This window comes from Chiloscyllium plagiosum, unplaced genomic scaffold (assembly GCF_037043375.1).
Source record: "Chiloscyllium plagiosum isolate Xiang-an unplaced genomic scaffold, Cpla_swu_hap1 HiC_scaffold_1, whole genome shotgun sequence".
NCBI lineage: Eukaryota > Metazoa > Chordata > Chondrichthyes > Orectolobiformes > Hemiscylliidae > Chiloscyllium > Chiloscyllium plagiosum.
In genome coordinates, this window is record NW_028270139.1 from 154583491 (window position 1) to 154606643 (window position 23153).

At 46.5% G+C, this 23153-nt stretch overlaps 1 protein-coding gene across 3 annotated transcripts in view; it reads right to left on the bottom strand.

Moving 5' to 3' along the window:
* Positions 1–6389, bottom strand: part of LOC122553665 (putative pre-mRNA-splicing factor ATP-dependent RNA helicase DHX32) — a 129435-nt gene extending 123046 nt beyond the window's left edge. For all 3 annotated transcript variants that reach the window (XM_043697856.2, XM_087991720.1, XM_087991717.1), the window contains exon 1: positions 5892–6389. The gene's annotated coding sequence lies outside the window, so the exon portion shown is untranslated. The remainder of the gene's footprint in view (positions 1–5891) is intronic.
* Between the last annotated feature and the right edge of the window lie 16764 nt (positions 6390–23153).

Below are 23153 nucleotides of genomic sequence, written 5' to 3' on the forward strand. Positions count from 1 at the left end.
ATAACAAAGATGACAGCTGTAACAAAATTAGGTACTTTCTCAATCATCTAAGAACTACACAGCAGCAACTCACTAAGAGTGCTTCGACAGCATCTCCCAAACCTGCAAACGCTACTTCGTATAATGACAATGAAAGCAGATTGATGAGAACCTGCAAATTCATTGCAATCCTGACCTGGCAGAACATCCCCAATTGCTTCACTGTTGCTGGGCCAGAATCCCAGAACTCCCTCCCTCAAAGCACTTTCACTATGAGGACTGCAGTGATGGCTCACTGCCTCATTCCAAAGAGAAATCAGGCATAGGCAATAAACATCAGCCTTGGCAGTAAACAATTTGTCCCACAACTAATCAAAAAGATTTCACATAAAGCTGCATGACAATATTGCACTCCGTAAGATTTCATACATTTCATATTCAATGTCATCTTTAAAACAAAATGTTCACTGTTTATTCAAAAATGATATTTCACTCGAACCAAATCCATGAACAGTGGCAAAACTTGAAAAGCTCCATGACTGTGAAAAGCTATCGATTTTTCCCTCAGGCAACCTCCAAAAAGGTTGAAGGGTAACTGCAGGGTGGCAGGGCAAGGGTTGCTTTTGGACTACATCAGCTTTTGTACGGCCTAATTAGATTTTGAAAAATAAATGTTTCACACCATTGCAGGCACTGTCTGGGCTAACCTCTTGTAGCACACTTTGCAAAAAAAAGCACATTTTGTAAAAAAAATTAGCATTTTGTTGAACAGAATGTCCTTCTTAAAGGACTGGCCAACATGGCGTTTCCAAAAAAAGATATAGCTCAGGAACAGAAAGTCTGCAGCATAGTAACAGGAATATAGCAACAGGCCATTCAGCCCCTGAGCATGCTCTGCCACTCAATATGGGTACATTCGCTCAATACCCTTCCTTAATAAAAATTAGTGTCTCTCAGACTTAAATTTAACAATTGAATTAGCATCGAACATCATTTGAGGAAGACATCTACCAACCTCCACTACTTGTTGGGTGTAAACGTGCTAACATTTCTCCAGAATGGCTTGGCCCAATTTCTTAGACTACGCTGACTACCCTGTCTTTCTGGGTTAATATCCTGAAAGCCTCCATTAGGCCACTCTTTAACCTTCTAAATTCTAGAGAATAAAGGCTTAATTTATGTCATCGTGCCTCATAACATAACCCCAAAAGACCACGTACAACCCTTGTAGACCTGTGTTGAACTCTGTCCAAGGTCAAACATCCTTCCTAAGGTGTGGTGTTCACAATCCTAGGGTTTTGTATAAATGGAGGATAACATCTGCATCCTTTTTTTATAAATTAATTTATGGGATGTGAGCACCACTTACTGGCCAGCACCTAGTTCCCTCGAGAAGATTGCGGTGAACTGCCTCCTTCAACCTCTGCAGTCCATGTGCTGCGGCTTGACCCTTAATGTGGAGTGAGGGAATTCAAAGATTTTGACCCAGAGACAGTGAAGGAATGGCGATACATTTTCAAGTCTGGATGGGGAATGGTTTGGAGGTGAACCTGCAGGTGATGGTGTTCCCATGTATCTGCTGCCCTTGTCCTTCCAGATGAAAGGGTCCTTGGTTTGGGAGGTACTGCCTTTGGACCTTTGGTGATTTTTTGCAGAGCATCTTGTAGAAAGTACACACTGCTGCGACTGAGAGGGGATGCAGTGCCAATCAAATGGGCTGCTTTGTTCTGGATGATGTCAAGCCTCTTAAGTGTTGTTGGAGCTGCACCCATCCAGGAAAATGGAGAATCAGGTGGTGAGTTACCTGCCACAGTATTCCTGGTCTCTGACCTGCTCTTGTAGCCACTATGTTTGTGTGTCAGGTCCAGTTCAGCTTCTGATCAATGGTAACCCCAAGAATGTTAATGGTGGGGGATTCAGTGCTGGTAACACCATTGAATGTCAAGGAGTGGTGGTTAGATTATCTGTTATTGAAGATGGTCATTGCCTGGCATTTCGGTGTCATGAATGTTACTTGCCACCTGTCAGCCCAAGTTCTGGATGTTGTCCAGACCTTGTTGCATTTGAACATGGACTGGTTCAGTACCTGAGGAGCTGAGAATGGTGCTGAACATTGTTTGTTGATGATTGCACATTCCCACTTCTGACTTTACGATGGAGGCAAAGTCACTGATGAAACAGTCGAAGATGTTGCACCAAGAACAGTATCCTGAGGAACTCCCACAGAGATGTCCTCGAGCTGAGATGATTGACCAACCACAACCATCCTTCGATATGCCAGGTATAAATCCAACCAGTGGTGAGGTTGCCCTAATACTCATCGATTCCAGTTTTGCTTTTATGTCACACTGATCAAATGTGGTCTTGATGTCAAGGCTGTCACTCTCACCTCACTTATGCTCCTGTCGTTTGGTTATGAAGGCCAGTAATGCATTAGACTTTACTATTTCCTGCACATGATCATAGCGTTTTGAAGAGATATGCCTTGAATCCTTAAGTCTCATTTGAATTTAACTTTGTGCCTTCTAAAAAAATACATGAATATGTAAAAACTAAAAACTGTCACGCTTTCATATTAAAATCCATCTGTCACAGCTTTGTCCATTCACCTAATCTATCAATCTCCTGTTGTATTTTACACTGTCATCAACACTATCTACAATGTTACCCAATTATACGTAGAGTCATAGAAATGTACAGCACGGAAACAGACCCTTCGGTCCAACTTGTCCATGCCGATCAGATATTCAAACCCAATCTAGTCCCACCTGCCACATATCCCTCCAAGCTGAAAATGTGTTGCTGGAAAAGCGCAGCAGGTCAGGCAACATCCAAGGAACAGGAAAATCGACGTTTCAGGCATAAGCCCTTCTTCAGGTATGGCTTATTCCTGAAGAAGGGCTTATGCCCGAAACGTCAATTCTCCTGTTCCTTGGATGCTGCCTGACCTGCTGCGCTTTTCCAGCAACACATTTTCAGCTGATCTCCAGCATCTACAGTCCTCACTTTCTCCTCGAACATATCCCTCCAAACCCTTCCTATTCATATACCCATCCAAATGCTTCTTAAATGTTGCAATTGTACCAGCCTCCATCACTTCCTCTGACAGCTCATTCCATTCATGCACCACCCTCTGCGTGAAAAAGTTGCCCCTTACATCTCTTTTATATCTTTTCTCTCTCACCCTAAACCTATGCCCTCTAGTTCTGGACTTCCCCACGCCAGGGAAAAGACTTTGTCTATTTATCCTATCCATGCCCGTCATAATTTTGTAAACCTCTATAAGTCACCCCTCAGCCTCTGACGCTCCAGGCAAAATAGCCCCTGCCTGTTCAGCCTCTCCCTATAGCTCAAATCCTCCAACCCTGGCAACATCCTTGTAAATCTTTTCTGAACCCTCTCAAGTTTCACAACATCTTTCCGATAGGAAGGAGACCAGAATTGCACACAATATTCCAACAGTAGCCTAACCAATTACCTGTACAGTCGCAACATGACCTCCCAACTCCTGTACTCAATAATAGTAAATTTGGATATTTGACTTAATATACTAATTATCCAATTAGTGAATGAATAACAGAAGCCCCAACACAGATCCCTACAGGATCCTTACTAATCATGTCCCGCTAATGGGAGTGCTTACCCATTATTCCAACTCGCTTTTTCCTGCCATTTGGCCAATTTCCTATCTGTGCCGGTAATTTGCCTTCAATTCTATGAGCTTCCACCTTAGCTAACAGTCCTTTGTGTGGAACTTAGTCAAAAGCCTTCTCGAAGTCTATTTTTAAAAATCCAATTGCCTTAACTATATCCACTACCTTTGTCACCGCTTCAAAAACCTGAGACTTGACAGGCATGACCTACTCTTCAGGGTTCCATGCTGGCTCTCTCCGATTAACTGAGTTTTTTAAAGCAATTGACTGACCACTGCAACCTAAAGTTTTCAAATAACTTTTAAAAGAAGATTGCATATCTACTCAGTCAGTGATATTTTCTAATCAACCTGTGCAGAGATGTTCTTTAACACCTCTGGAGCAGACAAGACTCAAACCTGATCACCCTGGCTCAATGGCAGCTTGCCACAAGAACTCCTAAGTTCACCATGACCAAGAGGTCTCTGACTTCAGAGCATCTGCCTTTCTTCAAATCCTGAAGAAGGGCTTATGCCCGAAACGTCGATTCTCCTGTTCCCTGGATGCTGCCTGACCTGCTACGCTTTTCCAGCAACACATTTTCAGCTCTGATCTCCAGCATCTGCAGACCTCACTTTCTCCTTTCTTCAAATCACCCAACTACAATGCTAAATCTACATGCTTTATAGCCAAGACAGATTCATACTTCGAAAGTTTCCCTAAAAAGCCAGAGGAGTCGATTCAAAATGAAGGCTGACATTCCAAAGTAGAGCTGAAGTGTAGCTTATAGGATGACCTGTTAAACCTGAACTTAGGTAACATAAAAAGCCCCACCGCCCTATTTCAAATGGGAGGCAAAGCAATTCTCCTGGCCCTCGGGATAACAGTTCACCCACACAAAACTTCATAAATGGCAGGTGCTTTAGTGTTTGTTAATTGCATGGCCAAGGATATGCAAGTCCTGGGACTCTCCCACCACCAAACTCTAGCCACCTGACGTCTGGAGGAAGAACCACTCATCTTCTGCCTTAGGACCCTACAACCACACGGGATCAAGGTGGCTTTCACCAGTTTCCACATTTCCCCTTCCTCCAGCTCACCCTAGATTCAACCCATCAACTCAGCTCCACCTTCTTGAACTGTCCCACCTATCCATCTATCTTCCCACCTATCCGCTCCAACCTATCACCATCACCTTCCTATTGCATTCCTAGTTACCTCCCCACCCCACCCTTCTTCCATTTATCTCTTAGCCCCCTTGGGCCACCCCCTCATTCCTGATTGAGAGCTGATGCCCAAAATGTCAATGTCAATGTTTTAGGGCAGCACGGTGGCACAGTGGTTAGCACTGCTGCTGCCTCACAGCGCCAGAGACCCGGGTTCAATTCCTGACTGTGTGGAGTTTGCACATTCTCCCCGTGTCTGCGTGGGTTTCCTCCGGGTGCTCCGGTTTCCTCCCACAGTCCAAAGATGTGCAGGTCAGGTGAATTGGCCATGCTAAATTGCCCGTAGTGTTAGGTAAGGGGTAAATGTAGGGGTATGGGTGGGTTGCGCTTCGGCGGGGTGGTGTTGTTGGGCCGAAGGGCCTGTTTCCACACTGTAATGTAATCTAATCTAATCTAAAAGTTCCTGCTCCTCGGATGCTGCCTGACCCGCTGTGCTTTCCCAACGCCGCACTCTTCACCTCTGATCTCCAGTACCCGCAGCCCTCGCTTTCTTCTAATTGCAAGACCTTGCTGTGCACATCAATCCGTCCACGTTTCCTACAGGACATCAGCACTGGCAGGGGTCTTTGGTCCCCTCGATGGGCAAGTTGCGAATCAGCAGAACCCTCAAACCCAGGGAGCCTCTGGGTACACACAAAACTGAGATTTCTTTTGAGGGGCGGTAGAGTACAGCAGTGGCCCGCCAGCGAAGCGCTTTGGCAAGAGGCAGCAGCTGACTGGGTAGTTTCCAGCCTTCCCCGGCAGGTCGGCTCCTGACCTTGGGGAACGCGGGGCAGGACCAACCCGACCCCAGCCTCACCCCTCCATGTGCAAGAACACCCCACCATCTCTCTCCCAACACAACGCAGACAGATCCTACATAAAAGGTAAATCAAATATCACAGCTTGGGGGGGGGGGGGAAGGAATGAGAAAAGACAGGTCATTGAAAAGAAAGGACAGCGCGAAAACGAACACTCAGTTGGTACAGATATTGAGAATGCAACTTACGACAAAATATTGTTAAAAGGGAAAAATAAAAGCTGGCAGTTCTGGGCTGCCAGGAAACAGACTCACCTTCTCCAGCCTTTAGGGAGGGGAAACTCCAAGGACAATGTTCACCACAACCCTCACACAGCCCTTCCCCTCTCCCTGCACTACACTATTTATCTTCTCTCTCTTCTTTTTTTGGGAGGGGGGGGGGGGGGGGGAAACAATATGCAAATTAATTCTTAAATAGTTTGTCTGACTTGTAAATGATGATTAAAAGGAGCCCAGCCCCAAAACACCCACCAGCCCCTGTTCCTCAATCGTACTTTACTTGTTTTGTTTTAAAAAAAAACACCCGACAATTACATTATAATTATCATCATTAATAATAACTTTAATTATTATTTCCTGCCCAGGATTTATGTATCATTTCCCTCGAACGCCGGCTCCTCTCCCTCTCCGCCCGGGGATATTATTCCCAGGTTTAATTTGATGGGTTTTATTTTTAAATCACTCTGTCGGTTATTTTCTGACGGGGCCCCGGACCAGACGCTGCCCCCGACTCCAGGAGAACAGGCAGCGGCGCCATGTTGGTGTTAAAGGGGCAAGGAGGGGGGCGGGGCCTGGCTGAGCCGACAGGAAATCAGGTTAAAGGGGAGGGGACACCTGCAGCATGTGTCTGTATATCTGTGTGTGTGCAGGAAATCAGGTTAAAGGGGAGGGTACACCTCTGTATATCTGTGTGTGTACAGGAAATCAGGTTAAAGGGGAGGGTACACCTCTGTATATCTGTGTGTGTACAGGAAATCAGGTTAAAGGGGAGGGTACACCTCTGTATATCTGTTTGTGTACAGGAAATAAGACACAAGGGGAGGGCATACCTCTGCATATCTGCATATAGGAAATGATGTCAATGGGGAAAGTATATTTCTGTATACCTGTGTGTGTACAGGAAATCAGGTTAAAGGGGAGGGTATAGCTCAGTATTTCTGTGTGTGTACAGGAAATCAGTATAAAGGGAGGGAACATCTCTGTATATCTGCGTGTACAGGATATCAGGTTAAAGGGGAGGGTAGACCACTGTATATGTTTTTGGATTAGTGGTGCTGGAAGAGCACAGCAGTTCAGGCAGCATCCGAGGAGCAGCAAAATCGACGTTTCTGGCAAAAGCCGTTGGGGGTGCCAAGGGCCTGCCTTCCCCGGATGCTGCATGAACTGCTGTGCTCTTCCAGCACCACTACTCCAAAATTTGGTTTCCAGCATCTGCAGTCATTGTTTTTACCTTGTTGATTTTAACTCTACTGCAAATCCTCTTGCAAGGATGCCTGCCTTGAAGAAGTTTTCCTCCTCTCTCAGCTTTTATTCCTGATGAAGGGCTTTTGCCCGAAACGTCGATTTTGCTGCTCCTCGGATCCTGCCTGAACTGCTGTGCTCTTCCAGCACCACTAATCCAAAATCTGGTTTCCAGCATCTGCAGTCATTGTTTTTACCCACTGTATCTATGTGTGTGTACAGGAAATCATGTTCAAGGGGAGAGTAGACTACTGTACATCTCTGTGTGTACAGGAAATCAGTATAAAGGGAGGGAACACCTCTATGTCTGTGTGTGTACAGGAAATCAAGTTAAAGGAGCGGGCATACCTCTATTTATCTGTGTTTTGAATTGAATTGAATTGAATTGAATTTATTGTCATGTGTACCAAGGCACAGTGAAAACGTTTGTCTTGCGCTCAATACAGGCAGATCTCAGAGTTAAATAAGGGAAGGGTATATCTCTTTATATATGTGTGTGCACAGGAAGCCAGGTTAAAGGGGAAGGTACACCTCTGTGTATCTGTGTGTCATAGAGTCATAGTGATGTACAGCATGGAAACAGACCCTTCGGTCCAACCCATCCATGCCGACCAGATATCCCAACCCAATCTAGTCCCACCTGCCAGCATCCGGCCCATATCCCTCCAAACCCATCCTATTCATATACCCATCCAAATGCCTCTTAAATGTTGCAATTGTACCAGCCTCCACCACATCCTCTGGCAGCTCATTCCATACACGTACCACCTTTGCATGAAAAGGTTGCCCCTTAGGTCTCTTTTATACTTTCCCCTCTCACCCTAAACCTATGCCCTCTCGTTCTGGACTCCCCGACCCCAGGGAAAAGACTTTATCTATTTATCCTATCCATGCCCCTCATAATTTTGTAAACCTTTATAAGTTCACCCCTCAGTCTCCGACGCTCCAGGGAAAACAGCCCCAGCCTGTTCAGCCTCTCCCTATAGCTCAAATCCTCCAACCCTGGCAACATCCTTGTTAATCTTTTCTGAACCCTTTCAAATTTCACAACATCTTTCCGATAGGAAGGAGACCGGATTTGCATGCAATATTCCAACAGTGGCCTAACCAATGTCCTATACAACCGCAACATGATCTCCCAACTCCTGTACTCAATACTCTCACCAATAAAGGAAAGCATACCAAAAGCCTTCTACACTATCCTATCTACTTGCGACTCCACTTTCAAGGAGCTATGAACCTGCACTCCAAGGTCTCTGTTCAGCAACACTCCCTTGGACCTTACCATTAAGTGTATAAGTCCTGCTAAGATTTGCTTTCCCAAAATGCAGCACCTCGCATTTTTCTGAATTAAACTCCATCTGCCACTTCTCAGCCCATTGGCGCATCTGGTCCAGATCCTGTTGTAATCTGAGGCAACCCTCTTCGCTGTCCACTACACCTCCAATTTTGGTGTCATCTGCAACTAACTGTACCTCTTATGCTCGCAGCCAAATCATTTATGTAAATGACAAAAAGTAGAGGACCCAGCACCAATCCTTGTGGCACTCCACTGGTCACAGGCCTCCAGTCTGAAAAACAACCCTCCACCACCACCCTCTGTCTTCTACCTTTGAGCCAGTTCTGTATCCAAATGGCTAGTTCTCCCTGTATTCCATGAGATCTAACCTTGCTAATCAGTCGAGGAAATCACGTTAAAGGGGAGGGTAAACCACTGTAAATCTGTGTCTGTACAGGAAAACAGGTTAAAGGGGAGGGCATAGCACTGTATATCTGTTTGTGTACAGGAAATCAGTATAAAGGGAGGGTAAACCTCTGTATATCTGTGAGTGTACAGGAAATCAGGTACAGGGGAGAGCATAGCTCAGTATACCTGTGTGTGTACAGAACATTAGTGTGTACACCTCTAGCTTAGTGGGCGGCACGGTGGCCCAGTGGTTAGCACTGCTGCCTCACAGCGCCTGTAGACCCAGGTTCAATTCCCGACTCAGGTGACTGACTGTGTGGAGTTTGCACATTCTCCCCGTGTCTGCGTGGGTTTCCTCCGGGTGCTCCGGTTTCCTCCCACAGTCCAAAGATGTGCGGGTCAGGTGAATTGGCCATGCTAAATTGCCCGTAGTGTTAGGTTAAAGGGGTAAATGTAGGAGTATGGGTGGGTTGCGCTTCGGCGGGTCGGTGTGGACTTGTTGGGCCGAAGGGCCTGTTTCCACACTGTAAGTAATCTAATCTAATCTAACATCATGTCAAAGGGGAGGGTGCACTTCTTTAAATCTGTGTGTATGCAAGCAATCAGGTTAAAGGGAGGGCGCACCTCTGTATGTACATGAAATCAGTTTAAAGGAGAGGGATACATTTGTATGCCTCGCTGTACGAATAGGAAACCAGGTTAAAGGGAGGGTAAAGCTTTGTATATCTGTGTGTGTACATGAAATCAGTTTAAAGGGGAGGGTACATCTGTGTGATGTATCTGTGTATCAGTGTGTGTGTACAGAAAATCAGCTTAAGGAGGAAGATGCACTTCTGTATATTTGTGTGTGTGTGTGTACAGGAAATCAGGTTAAAGAGGAGAGTATACCTCTGTATATCTGTGTGTGTACAGGAATCAGGTTAAAGGGGAGGGCGCGACTGCATGATGTGTGTGTACAGGAAATCAGTATAAAGGGAGGGTAAACCTCTGTGTATCTGTATATCTGTGTGTGTACAGGAAATCACGTTAAAGGGGAAGGGACACCAACATGATGTATCTGTATATCTGTGTATAGGAATCAGGTTCAAGGGGAAGGTATACATCTGTATAACTGTGTGTACACAGGAAATCAGGTTAAAGGGGAGGGTACACTTCTATATATCTGTGTGAATGCAAGAAATCAGTTTAAAGAGTGTACAGCTTTGTATGTCTGTGTGTGTACTGGACATCAGGTTAAAGGGGAGGGCACACCTCTAAATGTGTATCTCTCACTGTGTACATACAAGAAATCAAGTTAAAGGGAGGGTAAACCTCTGTATATCTGTGTGTGTACAGGAAATCAGGTTAAAGTGGAGGGCACATCTGTCTGGTGTATCTGAATATCAGTGTGTGTTCAGAAAATCGGCTGCAAGACAGGGGTGCATTCTGTATATCTGTGTGAGTGTCTGCAGGAAATCAGGTAAAAGGGGAGGGTAAGCCACTGCATATCTGTGTGTGTACAGGAAATCAAGTTAAAGGGGTGAGTACGTCTCTGTATATCTGTGTGTGTACAGAAAATCAGGTTAAAGAGGGGTGTACACCTCTGTATATCTGTGTGAGTGTGTGCAGGACATCAGGTTAAAGCGAAGGGCATATCTCTGTATATCTGTGTGTGTACAGCAAATCAAGTTAAAGGGGTGAGTACGCCTCTGTATATCTGTGTGGGTACAGGAAATCAGGTTCAAGGGGAGGGCATACCTCTGTATATCCGAGTGTACAGGAATTCAGGTTAAAGTGGAGGGCATATCTCTGTATATCCCTGTGTGTTAAAGAGAAACGTACACCTCTGTATAACTGTGTGTATACAGGAAATCAGGTTAAAGGGAAGGGTACACCTTTGTATGTACAGGAAATCAGGTTAGAGGGGAGAGTACACCTCTGTATATCTCATTGAATCCCTACAGTGTGGAAATAGGCCATTTGGCCTAACAAGTCCACACCGACCACACACCCCCCCAAAGAATAATCCACCCAGGCTGATTCCTGTCCCCTATTATCCTACATTTACCCATGATTAATGCACCTAACCTACACATCCCTGAACACTGTGGGCAATTTAGCATGGCCAATTTATCTAACCTGCGCATCTTTGGATTGTGGGAGGAAGCCAGAGCACCCGGAGGAAATCCACGAAGACATGGGGAGAATGTGCAAACTCTACACAGTCACCCGAGGCTGAATTGAACCCAAATCCCTGGCACTGTGAGGCAGCAATGCTTACCACTGAATCACTGGGTCATCTCTGTGTGTATGCACAGGAGATCAGGTTAAAGGGAGGGTACATCTCTGTAATACCCTGTGCCTACAGATTAAAGGGGAGGGTACACCTCTGTACATCTGTGTCTGTACAGGAAGCCAGGTTAAAGGGGAGAGTATACCTCTGTTTCTCTGTGTGTAAAAGAAATCATTAAGACAGCCAAAGACCAAGACCAATCCAAACCGGAGACCCAGACAGACACCCGGCAACTATGGGAAAGACTGAATGACATCACAGGTTCTAAAAAGAAACAGTGCAAGATAGCAGATGATGACACATCCCTCCCAGATCGTCTCAATGCCTTCTATGCTCGGTTTGAGCAGAATTTCAGCGGATAAATAACACCTATTCCAACAAGTCCTAACAAACCTATCCCAACAGTCACTGCATCAGAGGTCAGATCAGTTTTCCTTCATGTGAATCCAAGGAAAGCGATGGGACCAGATGGAGTACCAGGCTGTGCACTCAGAGCATGCTCAGAACAACTGGCAGAAGTCTTCACAGACATCTTCAACCTCTCAATGCAGCAGGCCACTGTCCTTGCCTGTTTCAAGAGGCCAACATCATCCCTGTGCCTCAGAAGGCTCATGCAGTATGTCTCAATGACTACCGCCCAGTGGCTCTAACTTCGGTGGTCATGAAGTGCTTTGAAAGGCTGGTCATGGCATTAATCAACTCCAGCCTCCCCACTACTCTTGACCCACTCCAATTTGCGTATCGGACCAACCGATCCACGTCAGATGCCATATCACTTGCCCTTCACTCCTCCCTAGAACATCTTGATACCAAGAACAGCTATGTAAGAATTCTACTCATTGACTACAGTTCAGCCTTCAACACTATTATCCTCTCGAGATTGATTCCTAAACTTAGTGGTCTCGGACTAAGCCACACTCTCTGCAACTGGATCCTCAGTTTCCTGACCCACAGGCCACAATCAGTGAAGATTGGGGACAATATTTCATCCTCACTAACACTCAATACTGGAGCTCTCCAGGGGTGTGTACTCAGCCCCTTACTGTACTCACTGTATACCCATGACTGCGTCACCAAATATCAAACTAATGCCATTTACAAGTTAATTGATGACATGAATCTCAGATGGCGATGAAACAGACTACAGATGGGAGGTGGAAGACCTTGAAAAATGGTGCACTGAGAACAACCTAGCTCTCAATGCCGGCAAAACCAAGGAACTCACTATTGACTTTCGGCGGAATATTACTCATGCCCCCCTAACATTAACAGCACAGAGGTGGAATGAGTGGAGAGTGTTAAGTTCCTGGGAGTGGTCATCCACAACAAGCTTTCTTGGACTCTTCATGTGGACACACTGGTTACAAAGGCCCAGCAACGTCTCTTCTTCCTCAGGCATTCTGTCTGGATGTATCTCTACCTGATATGGCAACTGTATCATTCAAGATCAGAGATACTTACAGAGAGTGGTGAACTCAGCCCAGGCAATCAAAAGTCCAACCTCCCATCTATAGAATCCATCTACAAGGCCCGCTGTCAAGGAAAGGCCACCAGCATTGTCAAAGATCCATCCCAACCTGGCAATGTTTCTCTACAACAGCTACCATCTGGGAGAATGTACAGAAGCCTGAACACACACACCAGCCAGTTTCAAAACAGTTTCTACCCTACTGTTGTTAGAATACCGGATGGACTCACAAACTGTTAACATTCGCCTGTACCTGTGTTTTGGTTTTTGCTGCTGTTTACCTATTATTTACTTATTTATGCTATTTAACTGTGTGATCTGCCTGTATTTCTCGCAAGACAAAGCTTTTCACGGTGCCTCGGTACACGTGACAATAAATTCAATTCAATTCAATAGATTGTGCAGGTAAAGTGCTGCTTCACCTGGAAAGTATGTTTGGGCCCTTGGATACTGAGGAGGGAGGAGGTAAATGTGCAGGTGTTACATCTTGCTCAGTGGCAGTGGAAAGTGCTGTGAGGCTGAGAGGGGTTTTGGGAGTGAAAGAGGATTGGACCAGAGTGTCACGGAGAGTATGGTTCCTGTGGAAGACTGACAAGGAAGGCAGGGGAATATGTGTCTGATGGTGGCATCTCACTGGAGGTGGAGGAAATGATGGAGGATGTGGATGCTGGTGGGATGGTAAGTACAGAGAAAGGGGGATCCTATTGTTGTTGTGGGAAGGAGGACGGGTCAGTTCTTGCTGAAAGTCCTGTCAACAACAGTGCTATGGAATCCTCAGTTGAGGAAGAAGGTGGACATTTGAGAAGCTCCCTTGCCAAAGTCAACATCATCAGAACAAATGCAACAGAAACTGGGAAAATGGAACAGAGTCTTTGTGGGAAGCAGGGTCGAAGGATCTATAGTCCAGGTGGCTGTGAGTGTCGGTGGAATTATACTGGATATTAGTGGCTAGTCTATCCCCAGAAATGGAAACAGAGATGTCGAGGAAAGGAAGTGAGGAGTCAGAGATGGACCAGCTGAAGGTGAGAGCATGGTGGAAATTGGAAGCGAAATCGATGGACGTTTCTAATTCCAGATGAGAGAGAGAAGCAGCACCGATGATATCATTGACATATCAGAGGAAAAGTTGTGGGTGGGGGCCAGAATATGCACACTTTAGATCTCTTTCTCCAACCACATCATATCACGCAGGTTCAGGGCTGCACCACACCCCTGATCCACTTCATCCTCTGGCTTATTGGCTGTGCTAACAAAAGACTTTTTTTTTGCTATCACGCATCAAGGATCACAAGATGCAACAACTCAGAGTTACCTTTGGGCCTCTGGAACCTTCGGAGCCCCACTTCCCTCTGGCTCCATCCCCTCCCCCTGTCAGGTATTCACCATCCCTCCTGACCTTCCACTCTCTGACGCTGAACATTCTGTACTCAGCAAAGGGCTCAGCTTTATCTCTCCACATCCCCACCTTAACGAATTTCAGTCATAGAGTCATAGAGATGTACAGCATGGAAACAGACCCTTCAGTCCAACCTGTCCATGCCGACCAGATATCCCAACCCAATCTAGTCCCACCTGCCAGCACCTGGCCCATACCCTTCCAAACCCTTCCTATTCATATACCCATCCAAATGCCTCTTAAATGTTGCAATTGTACCAGCCTCCACCACTTCCTCTGGCACCTCATTGCATACCCATACCACCCTCTGTGTAAAAAGGTTGCCCCTTAGGTCTCTTTTATATCTTTCCCCCCCTCACCCTAAACCGATAGTTCTGGACTCACCCCACCCCAGGGAAAAGATTTTGTCTATTTATCCTATCCATGCCCCTCATAATTTTGTAAATCTCTATAAGGTCACCCCTCAGCCTCCGACGCTCTAGGGAAAACAGCCCCAGCCTGTTCAGCCTCTCCCTATAGCTCAAATCCTCCAACCCTGGCAACATCCTTATAAAAGCTGAAAATGTGTTGCTGGAAAAGCGCAGCAGGTCAGGCAGCATCCAGGGAACAGGAGAATCGACGTTTTGGGCATAAGCCCTTCTTCAGGAATGAGGAAAGTTTGTCCAGCAGGCTAAGATAAAAGGTAGGGAGGAGGGACTTGGGGGAGGGGCGTCGGAAATGTGATAGGTGGAAAGAGGTCAAGGTGAGGGTGATAGGTCAGACTGGGGTGGGGGCGGAGAGGTCGGGAAGAAGATTGCAGGTTAGGAAGGCGGTGCTGAATTCGATGGATTAGACTGAGACAAGGTGGGGGGAGGGGAAATGAGGAAACTGGTGAAATCCGAGTTCATCCCTTGTGGTTGGAGGGTTCCTAGGCAGAAGATGAGGCGCTCTTCCTCCAACCGTCGTTTTGTTGTGGTCTGGCGATGGAGGAGTCCAAAGACCTGCATATCCTTGGTGGAGTGGGAGGGGGAATTGAAATGTTGAGCCACAGGGTGGTTGGGTTGGTTGGTCCGGGTGTCCCAGAGGTGTTCTCTGAAACGCTCCGCAAGTAGGCGGCCTGTCTCCCCAATATAGAGGAGGCCACATCGGGTGCAGAGGATGCAATAGATGATGTGTGTGGAGGTGCAGGTGAATCTGTGGCGGATATGGAAGTTTCCTTTGGGGCCTTGGAGGGAGGTGAGGGGGGAGGTGTGGGCGCAAGTCTTGCACCTCCTGCGGTTGCAGGGGAAGGTGCCGGGAGTGGAGGTTGGGTTAGTGGGGGGTGTGGACCTGACGAGGGAGTCACGGAGGGAGTGGTCTTTACGGAATGCTGATAGGGGAGGGGAGGGAAATATATCCTTGGTGGTGGGGTCCGTTTGGAGGTGGCGGAAATGGCGGCGGATGATGCGCTGAACATGGAGATTGGTGGGGTGGTAGGTGAGGACCAGTGGGGTTCTGTCCTAGTGGCGGTTGGAGGGGCGGGGCTCAAGGGCGGAGGAGCGGGAAGTGGAAGAGATGCGGTGGAGGGCATCGTCGACCACGTTGGGGGGGAAATTGCTGTCCTTGAAGAAGGAGGCCATCTGGGTTGTGCGTTTTTGGAACTGGTCCTCCTGGGAGCAGATGCGGCGGAGTCGAAGGAATTGGGAGAATGGGATGGCGTTTTTACAGGGGGCAGGATGGGAGGAGGTGTAGTCCAGGTAGCTGTGGGAGTCGGTCAGTTTGTAGTAGATGTCCGTGTTGATTCGGTCGCCTGAGATAGAAATAGAAAGGTCGAGTAGGGGATGGAGGAATCTGAGACTGTCCAGGTGAATTTGAGGTCGGGGTGGAAGGTGTTGGTGAAGTGGATGAACTGTTCAACCTCCTCGTGGGAGCACGAGGCGGAGCCAATACAGTCATCGATGTAGCGGAGGAAAATGTGGGGGGTGGGGCCAATGTAGTTGCGGAAGATGGATTGTTCCACATATCCTACGAAGAGGCAGGCATAGCTGGGGCCCATGCGGGTGCCCATGGTTACTCCTTTCGTTTGGAGGAAGTGGGAGGATTGGAAAGAGAAGTTGTTCAGGGTGAGGACCAGTTCAGTCAGTCGAAGGAGGGTGTCAGTGGTACTGGTCGGTACGGCGGGAAAGAAAGAAGCGGAGGGCTTTGAGTCCTTCGTGATGGGGGATGGAGGTGTACAGGGACTGGATGTCCATGGTGAAAATAAGGCGCTGGGGACCAGGGAAGCGAAAATCATGGAGCAGGTGGAGGGTATGGGTGGTGTCCCGAACGTAGGTGGGGAGTTCTTGGACTAAGGGGGACAGGACGGTGTCAAGGTATGCGGAGATGAGTTCGGTGGGGCAGGAGCAGGCGGAGACAATGGGTCCTTATAAATCTTTTCTGAACCCTTTCAAGTTTCACAACATCTTTCCGATAGGAAGGAGACCAGAATTACATTCAATATTCCATCAGCGGCCTAACCAATGTCCTGTACAGCCGCAACATGACCTCCCGACTCCTGTACTCAATCCTCTGACCAATAAAGGAAAGCATACCAAAAGCCTTCTTCACTATCCTATCTACCTACAACTCCACTTTCAAAGAGCTTTGAACCTGCACTCCAAGGTCTCTTTGTTCAGCAACACTCCCTAGGACCTTACCATTAAGTGTATAAGTCCTGCTAAGATTTGCTTTCCCAAAATGCAGGCACCTCGCATTTCTCGGAATTAAACTCCATCTGCTACCTCTCAGCCCATTGGCCCATCTGGTCCAGATCCTGTTGTAATCTGAGGTAACCCTCTTCACTGTCCATTACACCTCCAATTTTGCTGTCATCTGCAAACTTACTAACTGTACCTCTTATGCTCGCATCCAAATCATTTATATAAATGACAAAAAGTAGAGGACCCAGCACCGATCCTTGTGGCAGTCCATTGGTCACAGGCCTCCAGTCTGAAAAACAACGCTCCACCACCACCCTCTGTCTTCTACCTTTGAGCCAGTTCTGTATCCAAATGGCTAGTTCTCCATTTATTCCATGAGATCTAACCTTGCTTAATAGCCTCCCATGGGGAACCTTGACAAACGCCTTACTGAAGTCCATATAGATCACATCTACTGCTCTGTCCTCATCAATCTTCTTTGTTACTTCTTCAAAAAACTCAATCAAGTTTGTGAGACAAGATTTCCCACACACAAAGCCATGTTGACTATCCCTAATCAGTCCTTGCCTTTCCAAATACATGTACATCCTGTCCCTCAGGATTCCCTCCAACAACATGCCCACCACTGAAGTCAGGCTCACCGGTCTATAGTTCCCTGGCTTGTCTTTGCTGCCCTTCTTAAACAGTGGCACCACGTTTGCCAACCTCCAGTCTTCTGGCACCTCACCTGTGACTATCATGATACAAATATCTCTGCAAGAGGCCCAGCAATCACTTCTCTAGCTTCCCACAGAGTTCTCGGGTACACCTGATCAGGTCCTGGGGATTTATCCACCTTTAACCGTTTCAAGACATCCAGCACTTCCTCCTCTGTAATCTGGACATTTTGCAAGATGTCACCATTTATTTCCATATATTCTATATCTTCCATATCCTTTTCCACAGTAAATACTGATGCAAAATATTCATTTAGTATCTCCCCCATTTTCTGTGGCTCCACACAAAGGCCGCCTTGCTGATCTTTGAGGGGCCCTATTCTCTCCCGAGTTACCCTTTTGTCCTTAATATATTTGTAAAAACCCTTTGGGTTCTCCTTAATTCTATTTGCCAAAGCAATCTCATGACCCCTTTTTGCCCTCCTGATTTCCCTCTTAAGTCTACTCCTACTTCCTTTATGCTCTTCTAAGGATTCACTCGATCTATCCTGTCTATACCTGACATATGTTTCCTTCTTTTTCTTAACCAAACCCTCAATTTCTTAGTAGTCCAGCATTCCCTATACCTACCCGCCTTCCCTTTCACCCTGACAGGAATATACTTTCTCTGGATTCTTGTTATCTCATTTCTGAAGGTTTCCCATTTTCCAGCCGTCCCTTTACCTGCGAACATCTGCCTCCAATCAGTTTTCAAAAGTTCTTGCCTAATACCATCAAAATTGGCCTTTCTCCAATTTAGAACTTCAACTTTTAGATCTGTCGCAACATGAAGTTGCACTCTTCTTCTGTCATCTTCATCTCAATGCCCATTTTTTGGACGAAGATCATCTCCCTGTCTAACAGACCCTTAGCCCAGCTCCAACGCTCTCCCTCCACCTCGGCTCCCCCCTCTGGCCTTTTACCTGTACTCGACCTGTTCATTGAGAACTGTCAACGTGACATTGGTCACCTCAATTTCTCTGCCTGCTCCTTACCCATTCCAACTTTCCCTCCTGGGAACTGACCGCATTTTAACAAAGAACAAAGAAAATTTACAGCCCAGGAACAGACTCTTCGGCCCTCCAAGCCTGAGCCGACCAACTCCACTGTCTAAACCTGTCGCCCAATTCCTAAGCATCTGTATCCCTCTGCTCACCTACTCATGTATCTGTCCAGATTGGAGGCGGTTAGGGGGAGGTAAGGGCTTTTTCCTGAAACGTTGTTTCTCCTCGGATGCTGCCTGACTTGCTGTGCTTTTCCAGCACCACACTCTCGACCTTGATCTCCAGCATCTGCAGTCCTGACTTTCTCCCATTGTGTCAGTAACAGTCAACAACCTAATTTCAAGTAGGCAAAAGTGAGGACTGCAAGTACTGGAGATCAGAGTCTAGATTAGAGTGGTGCAGGAAAAGCATAGCATCTGAGGAACAAGAAAATCAACATTCCGGGCAAAAGCCCTTATCTCCACCAACTGCCTCCAAGCTGATAGTCCCGCACACCTCACTTCTATCTCCTTCCCAAAATTCAGAAACGGGACTACCTGGGCTCTCTTTCACGTAGTCTATTTCTGATTCTGTGACATCTCTGTTTTCATTTCTGGGATACAGGTCGTTCTGCTATGACACAACAGTTGCATCCCTCTGTAAGCGTGCGTGATAGAAAATCATACAATGGAAAACCGCAATAGAAAATTGCACTACACAAGATAGCTATATAAAATCGCTATACCTATTCATTAGAAAGTTCACTTTATCCAAACAGCATCCACAATTCATCAATCATGTTATAGCCAATTTGTGTGAACGAAACATGTGTTATATCAGAACAACTTGTCAACCGGCCAGTAAAATCCGTTATAAACCCACTGACTCCCACAGCTATCTGGACTATACACCCTTGTACCCCACTTCCTGTAAAGACTCCATTCCATTCTCTCAGTTTCTCCATCTCCGGTGTATATGTTCTGGTGAGGCCAACTTTGACAATGGAGCCTCCAAAATATCCAACTTCTTCCTCAACCCAGGATTCCCCAGCACCATTGTTGACAGGGCACTCAACCAGGTCTGACCCATCTACCACATTTCTGCCTTCACCCCCTCTCTTCCTCCCACAACAATAATAGGGTTCCCCTTGTCCTTTCCTACCATCCCACCAATATTCGAATCCAGAAGATCATTAGCTGCCATTGCCACCACCCCCAGTGAGATACCACCAACAGACACATATTCCCCTCCCCTCCCCCTGTATGTCTTCCGCAGGGACAATTCCCTCCAGGACACTCTGGTCTACTCTCCCTTCACCCCCAACGCTCCCCCAAATACCCCATGACAGCTTCCCTTACAACCGCTGAAAGTGTAACACCTGCCCATTTACCTCCTCCCTCCTCAGTATCAAAGGGCTCAAACATACCTTCCAGGTGAAGCAGCACTTCCCACAATCTAGTCTACTGCACTCACTTCTCTACACTGGGGAAACGAGGAGTAGACTGGGTGACTGCTTTGCAGAACACTTGCGTTCTGTTCGCAAAAAAGATCCTGAGCTTCCAGTTGCCTGCCACTTTAACACCCCACCCTGTTCCCTGGCCAACATCTCTGTCTCAGGCTTGCTGCAGTGTTCCAGTGAAGCTCAGCACTGGTTAGACATGAGGAAAGATTAGACAGACTCAAGTTTAAAAGAGTGAAGTATGTAAGGTCCGGACAAGGTGAATGTGGAAACGTTGTTCCCCCTTCAGAGTAATGCAGCCATAGAATTGTAAAGATCTGCAGCACAGAAAAATGCCAATCAAACACAACCATCCAACTTTAGTGAAATCTTGTTGTTGACCTCAGATCTAATATCAGAGGGGGTGTCACCCTTTTAGAGCAGAGATGAGAGTAATTATTTTCCCTCATCTGTGTGACTTTGGAACCTTCTGCCTCAGAAGTGGAACAGGGAACATTGAATATCGAAATATAAAACCACACACATCCCAACAGATTAAAGAACAGCTTCTTCCCTGCTGTTTCTAGACTTCTAAATGGATCTTTCAAATTTTTAATTTAATGTCGGTCTCGTTCTTTGCACACCTTCTCTACAGCCATTCCTCGTTCTGGCTCAAGAGACTTAAAGGCCCACTTCTGATCCAAATTTTAAATATTTGCAAGTTTGTAATGTGACTGCAGTGGTTCAAGAATGCTGCTGACCACTGCCTTTAAAAGGCCATGCAGGAACATAGCCAAGCTAGTAGCATCTACATCCTATGAGTGGATAAGAGAGAAGCTGCTGAAAAAAATGCAAATCTGATTTGTAATGGCATGGAGCTGTAGTTGAGTATGGCTAGATGGAAATCTTTTTTCTTCCACAGGTGCTATTCCGCATATTTGCAACGTCTTTACCACAATTAGGAAGCAGCAATCAGTTTAGGGTCGCAGAGCCATACAGCATAGAAGAGGCCCTTCGACTTATCAGTTTAGAATGTAGAACATAGGACATAGAACAATACAGCGCAGAACAGGCCCTTCGGCCCTCAATGTTGCGCTGACCTGTGAACTAATCTAAGCCCATACCCCTACACTATTCCCATTATCATCCATGTGCTTATCCAAGGATTATTTAAATCTCCCTAGTGTGGCTGAGTTAACTATATTGGCAAACAGGGCATTCCACACTCTTACCACCCTTTGAGTAAAGAACCTGCCTTTGACATCTGCCTTAAATCTATCACCCCTCGTACAAGCTGACATCATCATCCTAGGAAAAAGACTCTCACTGTCCACCCTATCTAATCCTCTGATCATCTTGTTATGTCTCCATCAAATCCCCTCTTAGCCTTCTTGTCTCCAATGAGAACAGACCCAAGTCTCTCAGCTTTTCCTCATAAGACCTTCCCTCAGACCAGGCAACATCCTGGCAATTCTCCTTTGCATCTTTTCCAATGCTTCCACATCCTTCCTGTAAAGGCTATATTGTACTTGACCACATGCATAAGTTTAACATCTTCCTCCCATAGACTATTGCCAATGTCATAAAGGTTTATGAAATTGTATTAGTGTTGTTCAGAAACTTGGGTTCTAACATGGGCAGAATCATATGCAGCTCTTAAGTTTGATTTGTATTTCTTTTGAAGTCAAGGGTTGAAGAGCAGAAAACATTGGGTTGTTGCCCGGCAATGGGGCAACAGAGACAGAAACAGCTTCCGTTTAGAAAGATAGGAACAACCAGAAAGTTGGTGGAGTGCATATTTCTTTAAGTGAGGGAAGCAGGTCACTGAGTCATAGAGATGTACAGCACGGAAACAGACCTGTCCATGTTGACCAGATATCTCAACCCGATCTAGTCCCACCTGCCAGCACCCGGCCCATATCCCTCCAAACGGCCCATATCCCTTGGGCGGCATGGTGGCACAGTGGTTAACACTGCTGCCTCACAGCGCCAGAGACCTGGGTTCAATTCCCGCCTCAGGCGACTGACTGTGTGGAGTTTGCACATTCTCCCCGTGTCTGTGTGGGTTTCCTCCGGGTGCTCCGGTTTCCTCCCACAGTCCAAAGATGTGCAGGTCAGGTGAATTGGCCATGCTAAATTGTCCATAGTGTTAGGTAAGGGGTAAATGTAGGGCTATGGGTGGGTTGTGCTTCGGCGGGTCGGTGTGGACTTGTTGGGCCGAAGGGCCTGTTTCCACATTGTAAAGTAATCTAATCTAATCAAACCCTTCCTATTGATATACCCATCCAAATGCCTTTTAAATGTTGCAATTGTATTAGCCTCCACCACTTCCTCTGGCACCTCATTGAGGTCATTCAGAACAGCAACTGTCCAAAATGAAGAAAGTGAGCACTGCAGATGCTGGAGATCAGAGTCGAGTGTGCGGTGCTGGAAAAGCACAGCAGGTCAGGCAGTATCCGAGGAGCAGGTGAATCACCATTTCAGGCAATTCCTGATGAAGGGCTTGTGCCTGAAACGTCAATTCTCCTGTTCCTCGGATGCTGCCTGACATGTTGTACTTTTCCAGCACCACGCTCTCAACTCTCCAAAATGGTCAGGGAAGAAGAGATGAAATCCTGAGTGGTCAGTACAAGCTCCAGAAATTAAAAGGCTGTAGAAGAGGGCTTTAAGGAAACAAGAAAGACATAAATGAGTTGTGTTAGCAGTTTGTTTTGGGGGTTCCATGAGAAACAAAGAGAGAAAGATTGACTGAATACAGTTACTGAGAAGTAACCAATTACACCTGTGCCAACTGAACAAGGAACTGTAAAATGGAAACCGGACAAACATGCACAAAGGTGTGGGTATCTGGAAGGATGCTGTTATTGAATTATAGAATCATAAGCACAAAAGAGACCCTTTGCCCCATCAAGTGTGTACCAACCTAACTATAACAACTAGAGTTATAGAAATGTGCAGATCAGAAACAGCCCCTTTGGCCCAACTCATCCATGCCAACCAGATATAATACATTGATCTAGTCCCATTTGCCAGCACTTGGCCCATATCCCTCTAAACTCTTCCTATTCATATATCCACCCAGATGCCTTTAAAATGTTGTAATTGTACCAGCCTCCACCATTTCCTCTGGCAGCTCATTCCATACACACACCACCTTCTTTGTGAAAAAGTTGCCTCTTAGGTCCCTTTTAAATCTTTCCCCTCTCACCTTAAACCTATGCCCTCTAGTTTTGGACTCCCCTACCCTGGGGAAAAGACCTTTGCTGTTCACTCTGTCCATGCCCCTCATGATTATGTAAACCTTGATAAAATCATCTTTCAGCCTCCGAAGATCCAGGAAAACAGCCCCAGCCTATTCAGCCTGTCCCTGTAGCTCACGCCCGGTAACCCTAGCAACATCCTTGTAAATCTTTTCTGAACCCTTTCAAGTCTCACAACATCCTTCCTCCAGCAGGGAGAC